Genomic DNA, 15,173 nt, shown 5'->3' on the forward strand with positions numbered 1-15,173 from the left:
AGTTAAGACCCTCTTTTCTCTCAAGCTTCTCCGCTTTTGCCGCTCCTTTCGATATTGCTGCCCTGTCAAAGGCGCTGCCCAGACGTCCCTGACGCATCCGGGTAGTGCCCCCAGCTGCTAGCTGCTGCTGTGCTCCGAGCTAGCCGGCGCCGCCTCCCCCCCGCTCTCAGGGGAGTAAAGTGCACTCGACGCAGCAGCGCAGCACTAGCCAGAGCCCCCACTGCCTGCGGGAGACATCCAGTGGCAGCAGCAGAGTCCAGGAGAGGCCCTGGCCCCCCCAGCCCAGGTTCATACCCTGGAATGGACAGGAATACCTGGGAAAAGGTTGGCAGGTTGTCATGATGCAATGACTGCATTGGAGAGAACTTGAAGGACACTTTGCTAAGCCTTGTGTCCTGGTTTAGGGCAAATTTGGAGAGAATCCCCAAAAAGGGCTTCTCCAAAAGCAAACCCACAGGCCCCTTCCCCAATTGGTTCAGGAAGAATTCCTCGGAGAGAGGTGGAAAGAACCTGTTTATTTGACAAGCACAGCACCCCCCAGCACACACAATGAACAATACCGGATGACACCACTCTTCCACTGCTCTGAGAAAGATGACAAATTCAGAAAAGTCTCTCCTGGGGGTTTGCTGTTGTCAGTCCCTCCGGTGCTGAGGCAGCTGCTGCAGCCACAAGGTGTAACCTCTCTCTCTCTCGGTGTTCTGAATCCCAGTCTGGAGCAGTCAGCAGGTCCAACGGGGGGGGGGGGGGGGGGGGGGGGGAGAACAGTCCAGAAAGGAATTTGGACTGTTTAGCTAAGGTAACTAATGAGAAGGGGGGAAAGAAGCAAGAGCAAGCAAAGCAGAAGCGAAGCAGAAGCAAGAGCGAGAGCAAAAAGCAGGGCAAAAAGCAGAGAAGCCGCAACATGCTCTGGTGCTATCTGTATGTCCCGCCGAGTAGCTGATAGGAGGCCCAAAACAAAACTCTCACTCTGCCAGTCTTAAAGGCACAGAACATAATATCCAGCATAAATTACATACACACGAATGGGGATAACAGTCACCCTAGGACACCTTGGGAGTCATGGATGGATTGACATGAGAGATTAGTATCCCTGGTGAGGATTCTTTTGGGGATAGCAGGGTGGGCTGGATGTCTCTCAGATTTCCTCCCAAAGAAAGAAATTGCACTTTGTGCAGGGGACACCTAAATGCTTCAGGTCCCACCAGAAAGACACAGGCAGAGGTGTTGGGAGCCAAGGGAATTCTTTGTAGGCTGTTTCTGCTTATACTGTGCTCTCTTGTGGAGGGATAGAATGTAAGAAAATAAAGATAGTGCAGAAGGTAATGTCACCCCTGAGGAGTTGCAACTGTACTAATCACCAAAGATTAGGAACAGGCCTGCCCTTAATAGGCCACAGCTGTGTCCAATAAGAAGAAGAGTGCTACAAAAGAGTGCGTTAGGTGGTTAAGAAGAGAGTTGGAGTTTGTTGGTTGTGCTGGGAAGGAGTTAGTGCTGTAAGGAGCTGCCTGTGAGAAATCACTGAGAAAGAATGGAACTTTTGCAGTAAGATAACACTACTTTCTGATTGGAAAGGTCTCTGCCCAGGCCAGGATTTAATGAAGTCATTTTCTCCCTTAGGTATCCAAAATACTTGGATTTTTCAATTCCATTATTCCCTCTGTCTTCCCATCCTGACTCCACCACTTCTTGCCAATGCAGCAACAGGTACCTGGGAAATAGCAAATAAGGATTTTTCTTTGTTTTCCCCTTTGGAGGATTGTAGAGTCTGGAAGGGACTGACAGGGGTGGTCTCGGCAATCAGCTGGTCAGGCCAGCTGGGAATGCACCTGAGAAAAATGGCTGCTTCCCCAGGGACAGGGCTTCTGCAGGCAGCACTTTTCAGCCCCTTCTTGCCTCTCTCTGACATAGCTTCAGGCTGTGCTTTGTAGCAGATGGACCTCCTGGAGGAGGGTTGTTCAGGAGTTGGACTTGTATCCTTTCCAAGATTTGTTTCAGGGGCCAAAAGGTCACCATTGTGTCAGCTGTTTTGTTCTCCCCCAAAGTTCTGTCTTGTAAAGCAACCCAGGAAAGCCAAAGTCCACTAAAGCCATGTCTAGAAGTGCAGGAGCACTTGAGCTGGGTGGACAGCACAGGACATTTTTCTTTTTTTTTTTTTTCTTTGTTGCTCATTGAAGGTATTACTTTTCCTGTAGATGATTATCAAACAGCACAACTCCTGGTCTTAATTTTGGAGCTGTTGAGTTTTTGTGTGATGTGGCGTAAGGAGCACATGAGGGGTTGCATTCTCCAATGGTATTTGCTAAGAAGACTTGTGCTCTTGATCAATTCCCAACACACATTTCTGGCCTTGAGTGAGTAGCCTTTGGCATTTCCTTCTTTCAAGCTTAGCATGTCCTGGGTGTTCCAGGGAACGCTTGAACTCAGGATTCATGGGAACAGATGGGAAAGAATTTCTGGACTGCAGCCCTGGCCTGTGGCTCTGGAATCCTTGCATTTCTCTCTTCACAAAGGTGCTCTGCACTTCCTTAGGAAGATCATTGGCCTGAAGGATGAGCTTTATACCCATTCCATCACCCAGGGAAATCTCTTGGCACCCCTTGTGCAGGCTCTGCTGGACAGTGCAGCTGCATCCAACCTGCTCCACTGGGCTGTGCTGGAGCTCTTTGAATTCCTCAGACTGGTGAGTTCAGCAGCAGCTTCAGCTCAGCCATGGCCTCTCAGCTCAACAGGACCAGTTGCAGCCTCCCACTTCAATGCAAGTATCACAAACAGCCTCAGACACTGCTGACTCCGTGTCCCTTGCTATGGGAAGATGAATCCTTCTTTCCAGATTTCAACTCTTGCCTTCAGGATCAATCTGAATTGCCTCACAATTGCTCCAGACAAATGTGTTTTAGTCTGGCCAAGGAATCTGTTCCTTTGCAAAGGGAACTCAGAAGCTTTCTGAACTTTGGCCTGTGACCACTAGAGACTTGAGACTATGTTTTGTTCCTCCACAGGAAGATTGTAAGTCCCTGGTTGCCCATGTCATTGAGAACTTTTATCCTGTACTGGAATGCATCCTATGTGCAGACATACCAGGGAAGAGGAAATATGAGAGAGACAAGCACGAGCAAAGCAGAGTGTGCACAGGCAGGCCCCAGTCTCTGTGCTGGGAGCCTGACAGGGACTGCCCTATGACAGGGCTGCTCCTTGCTTTTCTCTTTGCCAGAGGTGGCTGGCACTGGCCTTGGCTTCCCTTCTGGAGTAAGACTTCCAGGATGAGAGGAAAACCACCTCTGCCTTTCCTTGCGGCACCCTGGAGTAGAGCTGCTCTTGCTCAGGGTGTTCCTTGTTCCTCTCAGAAAGCCCTGAGCTTCCCCAGAGCAGCATCTTGTTCTGTCCCTGCAAGGGAGGATTCAGCCTGCCTGGGCCTCAGCCAGCAGCTGCTGAGTCTTACAGAGAGAACACAAGCGCCCATGGAGCTGGATTGCCTTCCCAAATGGGCCCCACTCCCTCCAAACTCTGGGAGTCATTGCTGATCCTGGCCGAGCAAAGCTGGAGTCACTTGGCCTGGCTCTCTGCAGGGTCCCATCCCTCTCGGGCAGAGGTGCAAGAGCCTCAGAGCAGAAAGAACAAACGAGCATCAGTGCAGCCCAGGAGGGCAGCTCAAACAGCACCAATGAGCTTCAAGAGCTCCTCTTCACGGAAGGCAACTCTGTGGCCACTGCTGAGGGCCCCCAGGGTGGCAGAACTGGGCCCAGGGACAGCAGAGCCACTACACCAGGGCAATGCAGCACGGGCAGCAACAGCCTGGGGGATTGCAGGGGGGCTTATTTAGGGCTCAAGTCACCCAGCCCTGCCCAGGAACACCCTGACTGCTGGGGGAGAAGCTTGAAGAAAGGATGGGCTCACCCTGGAGTCTGCTGCTGACCTGGGGGCACAGTCTCGTCTTCCATCTTTGGTATCCTTGAACTGGGCCCACTCCTTGGCTCTTGCCCTGCCCCCTGGCTGGTCTGGCTGGGGCATGGACAGAGGAGATGGCATTTGGGTGTACAAACATTTCACCTTTCTAAGTATTCTTTCAATTGGAGAATTTCCTTTTTCTTTTTTCTATTTGGCAGAGACCTTGACCAGTGGAGTCTGACAATGATCAAGATGAAGTAATTCCAAAGAAAAGGCTGCATCTGGCCTAAGGAAGGAAACCTACATTTGAGGATTTTCAGGCTAGGAACAATTGGATGTTAAATAGTTTTAGTTTGTATTGGGTTTAGCTCTTGTTTGTTAAAAGACTTGCTGTTTTCTGTAGATAGACAAGTTGGTAGTTTGTTCAAGAAGAAGTTTGCTTTCTTTTCAAGTTCCCAATAAAATTGTTTGAGCTTGTTCAAAAGTAGGTGTTAAGATTAATAGATTAAGGCTGAGCTGTAAAATTCAGGAATTGACATTGGACTCTGTAATTGTAGAAGATGTATTATTGATACATATTACTGGGATAAAATGTTCTCTGAAACTGGAATGGGTTTGTTTGCCTGAGAGTTCTTGTACAGTACAGTCAGCCATGGAATGCCATGGGGAAAGGGGGACCTCTCCTGGTCTCATTTCCAGTCTCCTCACGCCAAACCAGGAGAGAATTCCAAAAGATTTTTATGACTCTTCACATCAATTGTTGGGGACAGCCCTAGCTTGGCATCTAAGGCAATTCTTTTGCTTCAAGTTGTGCTTATAGCAAACTTGAACCCACAGGCTGGGAAACTGCTCCAAATGTCTGTCAAATTATATAATCTGGTCTTCATATGGACATGACAGCTTGACTCCAATGTACTGTATCTTTCACAAAAACCAGAAACAATGGCACAAAGTGCAGGGGTTTGGGGCTGGCTGTTGGTGTGGGTCACAGCCAGTTCTCCAGAGATGTGGTGTCGCCCTGATTTTGTAAAACTTTGTTAAGCCTTCTGAAGTTTACATTCTTTCAACCAACTTTCTCACACACCATTCTGTAAATAACCTATGTTTTGCATTCTTTCATGGAGGTGGAGAGAATTGATGGACCCTTGGTCTGTCCAGTGACTTTGGAGAGGTGGCACTGTCACCCTCCAATCCACTGTCACCTTTGGAAAACTATAAATGTTGGAGTCAGGAAATAAAGGTCCTCTTTTTTGTTCCCCTTGAAAGCAGCAGTGTCTGTGTCATCATTTCGTGCCTTATCACAACATCTGGTGAACTCCTTCGTGTGGATTTGAGACCTCGAGTGTCGTGCGGCCTTGCTGGGTGAGGTTGTATCCTTTTCCCCCCCCCTTGTTTGCTTGGCATTGCCTGCTGCTCTTGTGAGAGATGGCAGCCTCTGTGAGTCCCTCGGATGGTTCTGATCTTTTCGACCTCTGGAAGGTTCTCCTCGACTGGAGAGGGGTTTCCCTTTCCGGGAGTGAGTTTGGGAGTCTGTTTCTGTGGGCCAGAGAGCAAGGGTTTTTTTCGGACCCTTTGGAGGCGCTCTCTAGGGAGGCGTGGTCTCGCGTGGGTGATCGTCTCATGGTTGTTCTCTTTGACGATTGCTCGGTGGATGTGAGATCACTGCTGGTGCACTGGCAAAAGTTGAATGGCATTTGGCGGGCGTCTCCTCGTGGTAGCTCTCGGGGTTCCCTGGGGACCCCTTCTGTCTCGGATGTGGGGGAGGGGGAGTCTGGTTTTCTGTGTGACGCAGGACCCCGCCCCGAGAGGGAGAGCTGGGGGGCGGCTCCGCCTCGGAGGGCGATGTCTGTTCCCCCGGGGTGGATTTGGCTCCTGGCCAGCTGGTCCCGAGCTTGGCGGGGGGTGCCCCGCGGGCATCTGGGGGCTCGGTGGAGCCGGGGGGCCGCCCTCGCCCCGCCCCGCCCCGCGCGGCCGGCGGGACGGGGGGGGACCCTCCCTCCCTGTGCGCCTTCCCGGCGCTTGGGGACGGCGGGCAGTCATGGGCCCTGGTACCGCCTCTGTTTGACTCTGATTCCGTGACGGCGCTGTGTCCGCACTGTGGGGTATCCACCACGTACCCCTTGGCTGCGTTGGGGGCGGCTTCGCCTGCCCCTGGGTCCGGCTCCTCGAAAGGGGGGGGCGGTTTCTCCCGTCCCTGGGCAAGCGCAGTCTGTGGCCGCAGCCCGGGGCGGGCCGTCCGTCGCTCCTCCGGCGGGCCCGGCCCCTGCGGCCGGGCAGCCCGCCCGCCCCACCCCGCCCGACGGAGGTGGTGCCCGCCGCCGCTTCTCACGGCACGGGTCCGGCCCTCATCGAGGCTTTGCCCGCCCCCCTTGTGCCGGCCCGCTCTGACGTGACTCCATGGGCTGTGCCCCTCTCGGCACCCGGCCCCGCCCCCGTGTCGGGGGAGGGGGGTCCCACGCCAGTTTCACGGTCCGTGCCGGCGCCCGCGCCCGCTTCCCCCGCGGAGCCCTCTGCCGGGGCTGCGGCGCAGCAGGGCGCTGAGGTGTTTCAATTTAGCGCGTCTACTGACGCTGCCGGCGGGGGGCCGGTGGCTCCTCGGGGCCGTGGTCACTCCTCGTTAGCTTTGTGGACGCTGCCTTCATGTCAGGTCACGGTGCGTCCGAAAGAACCTGGCCGTTTCTGGCGGGAAGTGAAAGCTAAGGGTGACGAAATGTGTGATCCTGCTTCCCCACGGCAGCTGCGGGATCAAGGGGGAGTCTCCTCTGGTTCTGCTGGTGCTGCAGGGGATGCAGGGCCTGGCGCTGTCGGGCTGGCTCTCAGCCCAGCATCTGCTTTTGTCCCTGTGGTGCCCACAGGACGGGATGTGGCAGGTGCTGCAGCTTCGTCAGGGAGTCTCCAGGCTTTCCCTGTGCTCAGGGGTGTTACTCACAACACCCATCAACCTATTTTGTTTAAGGTAGAGCAGGAGCTTTGCGATGCGGTTGCTAAGCATGGTCTGGGGTCTGTGGAAGTTATGCACGTTCTCCGGAGAATTACCGCAGACGTGCTGACGCCTCACGACATCCGCAAGCTGGGCCATGCTCCTTTTAACCCTGTGCAATTTGTGGTTTTTGACATCAAGTGGACTCGCCTGGCAGCTGCAGCGGTGCAGAAGAATGCTGCGCTGGGGGCTCAAGACCCCCGGCGGGCGGTCGTCGCTGACATGCTGTTGGGCACGGGGCATTTTAGTGATGTTCAGGGGCAGGTTGGCTATGTTCCTCTTGTGCTTCAACAGGCCCACGAGCTGGGCGTGGCGGCACTGATTCAGGCTGTGGAGGTGGCTGCTCTGCAGGCGCCGTATGAGACCATTCGCCAAAGGGCTGATGAGCTGTTCATGGACTATGCATCGCGGCTGTCTGCAGCTCTGGAGAGGCAGGTGTCTGATGCTATGACAAGGGATCGCCTCCTTTCGAACATGTTAAAACTTAACAGCAATGAGGCTTGTAGGATGGTCATAGCGGCTCTGCCTGCGACTGCTACTATCGCAGACATAGCGGAGGCCTGTTCGAATTTCAACCTTGTGAGGCCAAAATTGGGTGCCGTGGCTACTGCTGTGCAGCCAGTCTGGGCGGCGCCGCAGAGCCAGTGGCCGCAGCAGGGGAATGCGCGGAATGGCAAGAAGCGGGGGAAGGCAGCGCAGAGGGCCAAATATCCCATGTTTTTATGTGGTCGGTGTGGACGGCCTGGTCACATGTCCAATGCTTGCAAGGCGATGGCTCATGTTAATGGCCAGGCTTTGCCGGGTTCGGGAAACTGGAAGCGGAGCGCCCCGGAGAGAGGCGCTCCGACACAAGTCTCTCTCCAGACCCCGGAACTGATGGAGGTCTGCTCTGCCGGCTTACGGCCAGCACCCGCGGATCAGCAGGCGTGGATGTCTGCACCGCAGCAACTGTTGTCTTAGAATCTTGTCGGATACACAAGATTCCCCTGGATGCTTTTGGTCCCTTGGGTGGAGGTATGAGTGCTCTCCTGATGGGGAGGTCTAGTGCCACCATTCAGGGCATCATTGTGCACCTGGGGCTCATTGATGCAGACTTCACAGGGCAGATTTGTGCCATGGTTTCCACACCCACCCCCCCGTCACAATCCCAAAAGGGACGCGCATTGCTCAACTTGTGCCTTTTAAGTCCTCTGTTCACAGGACGGCTGACCGGTCACGTGCTGTGGGCGGCTTTGGATCCACTGGGTCGCCTCAAGTTCATTGGACCACCGTCCTGTCCAAGGACCGTCCCGAGATGCTGTGCACCCTGTCCAACCCTGGTGCGACGCCGTCGGACATCCGCCTCCGCGGACTTCTTGACAGTGGGGCTGATGTCACGATTCTCTCCCTTGCTGCCTGGCCCCCGGAGTGGCCCCTGGATCCGGTGGAGACGCCTGTCACAGGACTGGGAGGGACGGCGCAATGTTTCGTGAGCCAGCGGCCCGTGCTGGTCGCAAACCCGGAGGGACAGACGGCCTGGGTTAGGCCTCATGTTACCTCTACCCCTGCTAACCTCTGGGGGAGGGATGTTCTGTCCGCCTGGGGGGTGCGCATCGGGACGGGTTTTTGATGGGGGCCACTGCGACGAAGGGCACAGACTGTTCTACGCCTCCTATACGGTGGCTGGTAGACAAACCTGTTTGGGAGAACCAGTGGCCCCTCCCTCATGAAAAATTGGTCGCCCTTCGAAATCTGGTGCAGGAGCAGTTGGACCAGGGTCATCTGGAGCCTTCTACCAGTCCCTGGAACACTCCTGTCTTCTGCATCAAAAAGAAATCTGGGAAATGGAGGTTGTTGCAAGACCTCCGAAAGGTCAATGCCGTGATGGAAGGCATGGGAACATTGCAGGTGGGCATGCCATCGCCTACCATGCTTCCCGCGGACTGGCCGATCCTCATTGTGGATCTGAAGGATTGTTTCTTTACAATTCCTTTGCATCCAAATGACAGGCCGAAATTTGCCTTCACGGTGCCAGCAATTAACAACGCTGAGCCGGCACAGAGATATCAATGGAGGACGCTGCCCCAGGGCATGCGCAATTCCCCAGCCATATGCCAATGGTATGTGGCCCAGGCCTTGTCTGGAGTTCGCAAGCAGTTTCCTGATGCACGTCTGTATCATTATATGGACGACATTTTGGTGGCTGCGTCCACCCAGGATGAGCTGCTGAGGATTCAGCCTCGGTTGCTGGATGCTTTGCATGCTCATGGGCTGCAAGTGGCTCCAGAAAAGGTTCAACAACAACCACCTTGGAAGTATTTGGGGGTCAAAATTCTGGAACAGACAATTTGTCACCAAGAGGTGCAATTTGTGCATTCTGTGAAGACACTGAATGATGCTCAGAAATTGGTAGGTGTCATCACTTGGTTGCGTCCATATTTGGGACTGACCAATGCACAGCTGTCTCCGCTGTATGATTTGTTGAAAGGAGACAATGATCTAAAGTCACCTCGCACGTTGACCCCTGAGGCGCAAAAGGCGCTGGAGGTGGTTCAGCAAGCTGTTTCGGCTTGCCAAGTTCATCGCATTGATCCCTCCGTTGATGTCACTGTGTTCATCACCACTCCAGATTCGCATCCCACAGGTATCATTGGCCAGTGGAGTGACAAATGGTCCGATTCCTTGCACATCTTGGAATGGGTTTTCCTGCCCCATCAGCCGCAGAAGACGGCAACTGCATTGTTTGAGCTAATCGCTCGCTTGATAATCAAATGCCGGCAACGGTGTTTGCAATTGATGGGTGCGGATCCCGCAAAGATTGTACTCCCGGTGCAACGGGAGGATTTTGACTGGAGCTTTGCAAACAGTGTGTCCCTGCAGAGTGCTCTGGAAAACTTTTCAGGGCAGATCACTTATCATCTGCCCAGCCATAAGCTGTTGCATGTGGCGAGATTCACACAAATGTCTTTGCGGCCCAAAAATAGTCAGGAACCCGTGCAAGGACCCACCGTCTTCACTGACGGTTCCGGGAGGACCGGAAAGGCCATTGTTACCTGGAAGGATGGATCTGAGTGGCAGGTTTTGGAAGGTCATGAGGATGGATCAGCCCAATTGGTTGAACTGAGGGCTGCTGTCATGGCATTTGAGAAATTTTCCCAGGAGCCTTTCAACTTGGTCACGGATTCCGCCTATGTGGCCGACATCGCGCAGCGATTGGGTCATTCGGTTTTGAAGGAGGTCAGTAATCCTGCCTTGTTTCATTTGCTGAAGACCTTGTGGCGTGCCATTCAGGCTCGGGTTCATCCCTTCTATGTTCTGCATGTGAGGAGTCACACCTCTTTGCCAGGCTTTATAGTGGAAGGTAACGCGAGGGCTGACAAGTTGGCTAACCCAGCGTGGGTGGCACCTCAGCCTGATACACTCGCGCAGGCCAAGGCATCACATGGGTTTTTCCACCAAAACGCACATACCCTGCAGAAGCAGTTTCAGCTGACGCCAACTGAGGCTCGTGACATTGTTGAGTCGTGTGACGACTGCCACGCGCTTGCTCCGCCTTTGCCGGCAGGGGTAAACCCCAGAGGCCTTAGGGCCTTGGAGCTTTGGCAGACCGATGTCACCCAGATTGCCGAGTTTGGCCGGCTCAAGTATGTGCATGTCACGGTGGACACGTTCTCCTCTGCGATGTGGGCTTCTGCTCACACTGGAGAAAAGGCCCGTGATGTCATTGCCCACTGGAGGCAGGCCTTTGCCGTTCTGGGCATACCTTCTGCTGTGAAGACCGACAATGGTCCTGCTTACGCATCACAGAAGGTGCGTCAGCTCCTGCAGTTGTGGGGTGTCTCACACAAGTTTGGTATCCCTCATTCTCCAACCGGTCAAGCTATTATAGAACGCGCTCATGGTACTCTGAAGCGGGTTCTTCAAAAACAAAAACGGGGAATGCAGGGTGAAACCCCGCACAGTCGGTTGGCAAAAGCTTTGTACACAATCAATCATCTCACTGTGCCGCAGAACTCAAATAATCCTGTAATTTTGAACCATCATCTCTCGTTGCAGGCTGCGGATGAGACACTTCAGCCTCGAGCGAAGGTTCGGGTGCGGAATTTAGTCACCAAACAATGGGAAGGTCCCTATGACCTTATCGCTTCAGGGCGCGGGTATGCTTGTGTATCCACAGATACTGGGGTACGCTGGGTACCTTCGAAGTGTGTTCGCCCTGACCTGTGACCGCAGAGACAGAATCCGGCCGACGGGCAACATGGAGACCGTGACCAACCTGAAAGGCATCAAGCGGGTGACTCATCGGGTGATGACTCGGATGCAGACGACGCGAGTGCTCACTCTGATGACTCCTCTGCAAATGGACACTGAACATTGTTCATGTTTGTTTTTCACATTGTTCATTTTCTTTTTCGTTTTTTCTTTTTTAGACAGAGAAGGGTGAGATGTCGCCCTGATTTTGAAAAATTTTGTTAAGCCTTCTGAAGTTTACATTCTTTCAACAAACTTTCTCACACACCATTCTGTAAAAAACCTATGTTTTGCATTCTTTCATGGAGGTGGAGAGAATTGATGGACCCTTGGTCTGTCCAGTGACTTTGGAGAGGTGGCACTGTCACCCTCCAATCCACTGTCAACTTTGGAAAACTATAAATGTTGGAGTCAGGAAATAAAGGTCCTCTTTTTTGTTCCCCTTGAAAGCAGCAGTGTCTGTGTCATCATTTCGTGCCTTATCACAATAATGTGGCTGTGCAGGGCTTCTTGGCATTTGGTAGCTCACTCCGAAGTTCTGGGAAGAGGCAGAAATCCCCACAAATATGCCAGGGTCAACTTCCTGTCAGGACAAGAAAAGGCCTGGTTTCAAATGGCTGATTGGCCCAGCCAGGCAGTTTTCACAGGAGCCTGCTCTTGTCAGCTGTGCAAACAGGGTGGTCTTTCTCCCAGTCCTACAGCTCAGGCAGGGAAGAGGATCCCAGAACCCAAAGCTGAACCCAAAGCCACCAAAGTGGCCATGCTCACAGCTTCTGGCCAGGGCTCCAGCTCATGCCAGCCTGGCTTTCTGAATTCCCCAAGGAATTCTCTTCTGGAAGCAAGAGGGAAAAACTCAGCAGCTGCAGGCCTGCTCAGCACAGACCCAGCATGCCCATCCTCAGGAAGAACCAATCCTGCTGGGAAGAGACAGGCTGGGGGATGAAGGCATTGCGAGCAGCCCTGAGGGGAAGGACTTGTGGATACCTAGTGGGTGAGAGGTGGACATGGCCCATCCACATGTGCCAGCACCCAGAACCCCCCCTGTGCTGAGATGATCCCCTGGGAGGGGAGGAATTCTGCCCCTCTCAGGAAAGACCCCACCTGCAGAGTTGCTTCCCACCCTGGAGCCCAGCACAGGAAGAACATGAAGCTGTTGCAGCAAGCCCAGAGGAGGCCACAAAGATGACTTAGAGAATTGAGGAAATGCTGAGAGAACTGGTGTTGTTCATAGAGGAATAGCATAGGCCTTGTGGTGCCTTAATTGCAACCTTCTGGTACCTGAACAGAACCAACAAGTAAGATGAAGGGAGATTATTTACACGGTCCTGGAGTGACAGGACAAGGGGAAACAGTTTTAAACTGTAAGAGGAGAGATTTTAGTTTGGATATTGGCAATAAATTCCTCCCTGTAAGGGTAGTGAGGCGGCCCTAGCACAGGTTGCCCAGAGAAGCTGTGGCTGCCCCATCTGTGAAAGTGTTCAAGTGTTCATCCAGCCAGGCTAGATGGGGCTTGGAGCAGCCTGGTCTAGTGGAAGGTATCCCTACACATGGCAGGGAGTGGAATAAGATAAGCTTTAAGATTCCTTCCAAGTCAAACCATTCTGGGATTATATGATTCTATGATATGAAGCATGGGAAGGTGATTGTCCACCCCACAACCAGTCTCCTGTTCCCCAGGAGTGTGTGCAGAGGGATCCCAGCCTGCAACAACCCACAGCTGAAAACCTTTTTCAGCCAAGGATAATTATTTGCTATTGACTTACTGAAAATAATTTGTCCTGTTGCTTTCACATTCACCTGAGAGGTACCAATCTGATTTTTATTTATGCCTCAGCACATGTTATATTCTTATAGGGACTGCAGATGTGCTGGCAGCCCTGTCCCCAGGAAAGCTTCACCTGGCAGGCAATCAGGGCAGAGGAAGCCTCCAGGATCGGGCTGTGAGTGTGCCCTCCACCCCCTGGCCAGCGGGGCAAATGCCCGCCAAAGAGGGCTATGAGGGGAGCGTTAGCACACGGCAGCAGCTCCCGACACACCGGGAGCATTTCTTTTGGGTACGTCAGGGGGAGCGGGGGCTCGCCCATAGGGTTCGCTCGGCCCCCTCTCCGCCTCGCCTGTTCCTCCCTGTGGTCCTGTGTCCCTGTCTGCCCCCGTCCTGCCCTGCCTGGTCGGTGCCGCGAGGCAGCTCGCCGCCGCGACGAGCCGGTGTTCGGCTCTTCTCCCGACGGAGCGGGCAGTACTGCCTCGGCGCCCGGCCCGCAGCCGCCGTGCCGCGAGCGAGAACACGCGGCGGCTCCAGGGCCGCGCCCGTGGCCGCGGCAGCCCGCTGTGTCCGAAGGAAGGAGCACACCGCCTGCTGCTGTTTGGAAATCGCGCCCAGCCCGCCTCGGCAGTCCGCTGTGTCCGAAGGAAGGAGCACACAGCCTGCTGCTGTTTGGAATTCCCGCCCGGCCCGCCTCGGCAGCCCGCTGTGTCCGAAGGAAGGAGCACACAGCCTGCTGCTGTTTGGAAATCGCGCCCAGCCCGCCTCGGCAGTCCGCTGTGTCCGAAGGAAGGAGCACACAGCCTGCTGCTGTTTGGAAATCCCGCCCGGCCCGCCTCGGCAGCCACGCAGACGCACCGCGGTTCGCAGCGTACACGCTCGGTCTGCCAAGCTAGGCTGACACACAGCCGGGTTCTTGTGCTGATGCTGTCCCTGTCTTCTGTTTCGTTCTCTGTCTCTCGTTTTCCCTCTCTGCTCTTTTTTTCCTATCCCCCTTTAGTAAGAGCACTTACTCTTTTTTATCAATAAACAGTTCTGAGATATAATATTGTTGCATTTGCGCTTTATTTTCCTCCGAGAAATCTATCAAAAAGAATCCTTGCCGACTCATACTTTTATAGCGGAACGGACACCATCTCAACAGCCACTGTCCTTACTGCCCACTGTCAGGAGCTCCACACGGAACTCTGTCATGTGAGGCCCTTGTCCTCGTTGCTCTGATCTGAACAATTTCTGTTCTAGCAATTCCAAACTCCATGTGTGTGATTTTATATTGTCATGTCAACCATTATCTGGCCTTTCTATGAACATTGAACAGCCCTGTGCCTCCTAACTGTTCATTAGAGTGGGTCGTGATGTTTTGCACGCTGTGGGATATCAGATATTCAGCTCCACAGCTTCTGGGGGTTTTCCCTGAAACTTTGCTGAAAACTGCTGGAGCTCTTTTAAGGCTAATGAGCAAATGCCATCTGCAAATGCCATCATTCAGCAGCGTAGCCATCCTGAGATTCCTCCAGTGAACGATTTGAGGCAAATCCTCCGTTCGGCAGCTGACCACCGCAGGGAGAAAGGCAGCCCCTCCGCCGAGAACACTGAGGTGCTGCGTGATGCTCAGCGGTACGGGACGGACGCGCAGCCACGAGAGGGGGCTCGGGGAAGGCACAACGAAGCCAAGGCAAACGTCTCATCCCAAGCCCTGAGCGCTGCAGCAGGTCCCGCTGGAAGGAGCGGCCGGGGCTGTGCCGGGGGGAGCTCCGCAGGTCCCGCTGGAAGGAGCGGCCGGGGCTGTGCAGGTCCCGCTCGCCTACCGGGACGCCCGGGCTCGGGGTTAACCAGGGAAGCCAGACATTGAAATACTAAATGTATGCGATCACGCACGTTTGTCCCCCGCTATTTTCCCCAGGGATTCTTTAAATACATCTTTAAATACCCAGATAATCAAAATTTCTTGTAGTATTTATTCTCTAATGTCTGTAACCTTGCACAAATCCTGTATTAGTGTGGTGGAAGAGCTGCACAAAGTTCTGAGAAGCCTTCTTGCCTTCTGAGCTTTTTTTGGTTTCATGAAGGTTTCAGAATTCCATACTTTTTTTTTTTTTTAAATATTCTTTGTGCCAGGGTTAGAGAGTTTTCACAGACCTACTGGTGATTATTGCTAAGTTCTTGCTTGCAAATCTACAGGTTCCGGCACTTCCTCAATAAAATCAGCCACTTGTGTGACTGATTTTAGACTGGCAGCTGCTGGACCGAGCCGCTCTGGGAGCTCCGCACCCCTTTGTCCGTCCCGATGGCAGCGGGACATTTATCCCGAGG

The sequence above is a fragment of the Serinus canaria genome, chromosome 26, assembly GCF_022539315.1.
Source record: "Serinus canaria isolate serCan28SL12 chromosome 26, serCan2020, whole genome shotgun sequence".
NCBI classification, from domain to species: Eukaryota; Metazoa; Chordata; class Aves; order Passeriformes; family Fringillidae; genus Serinus; species Serinus canaria.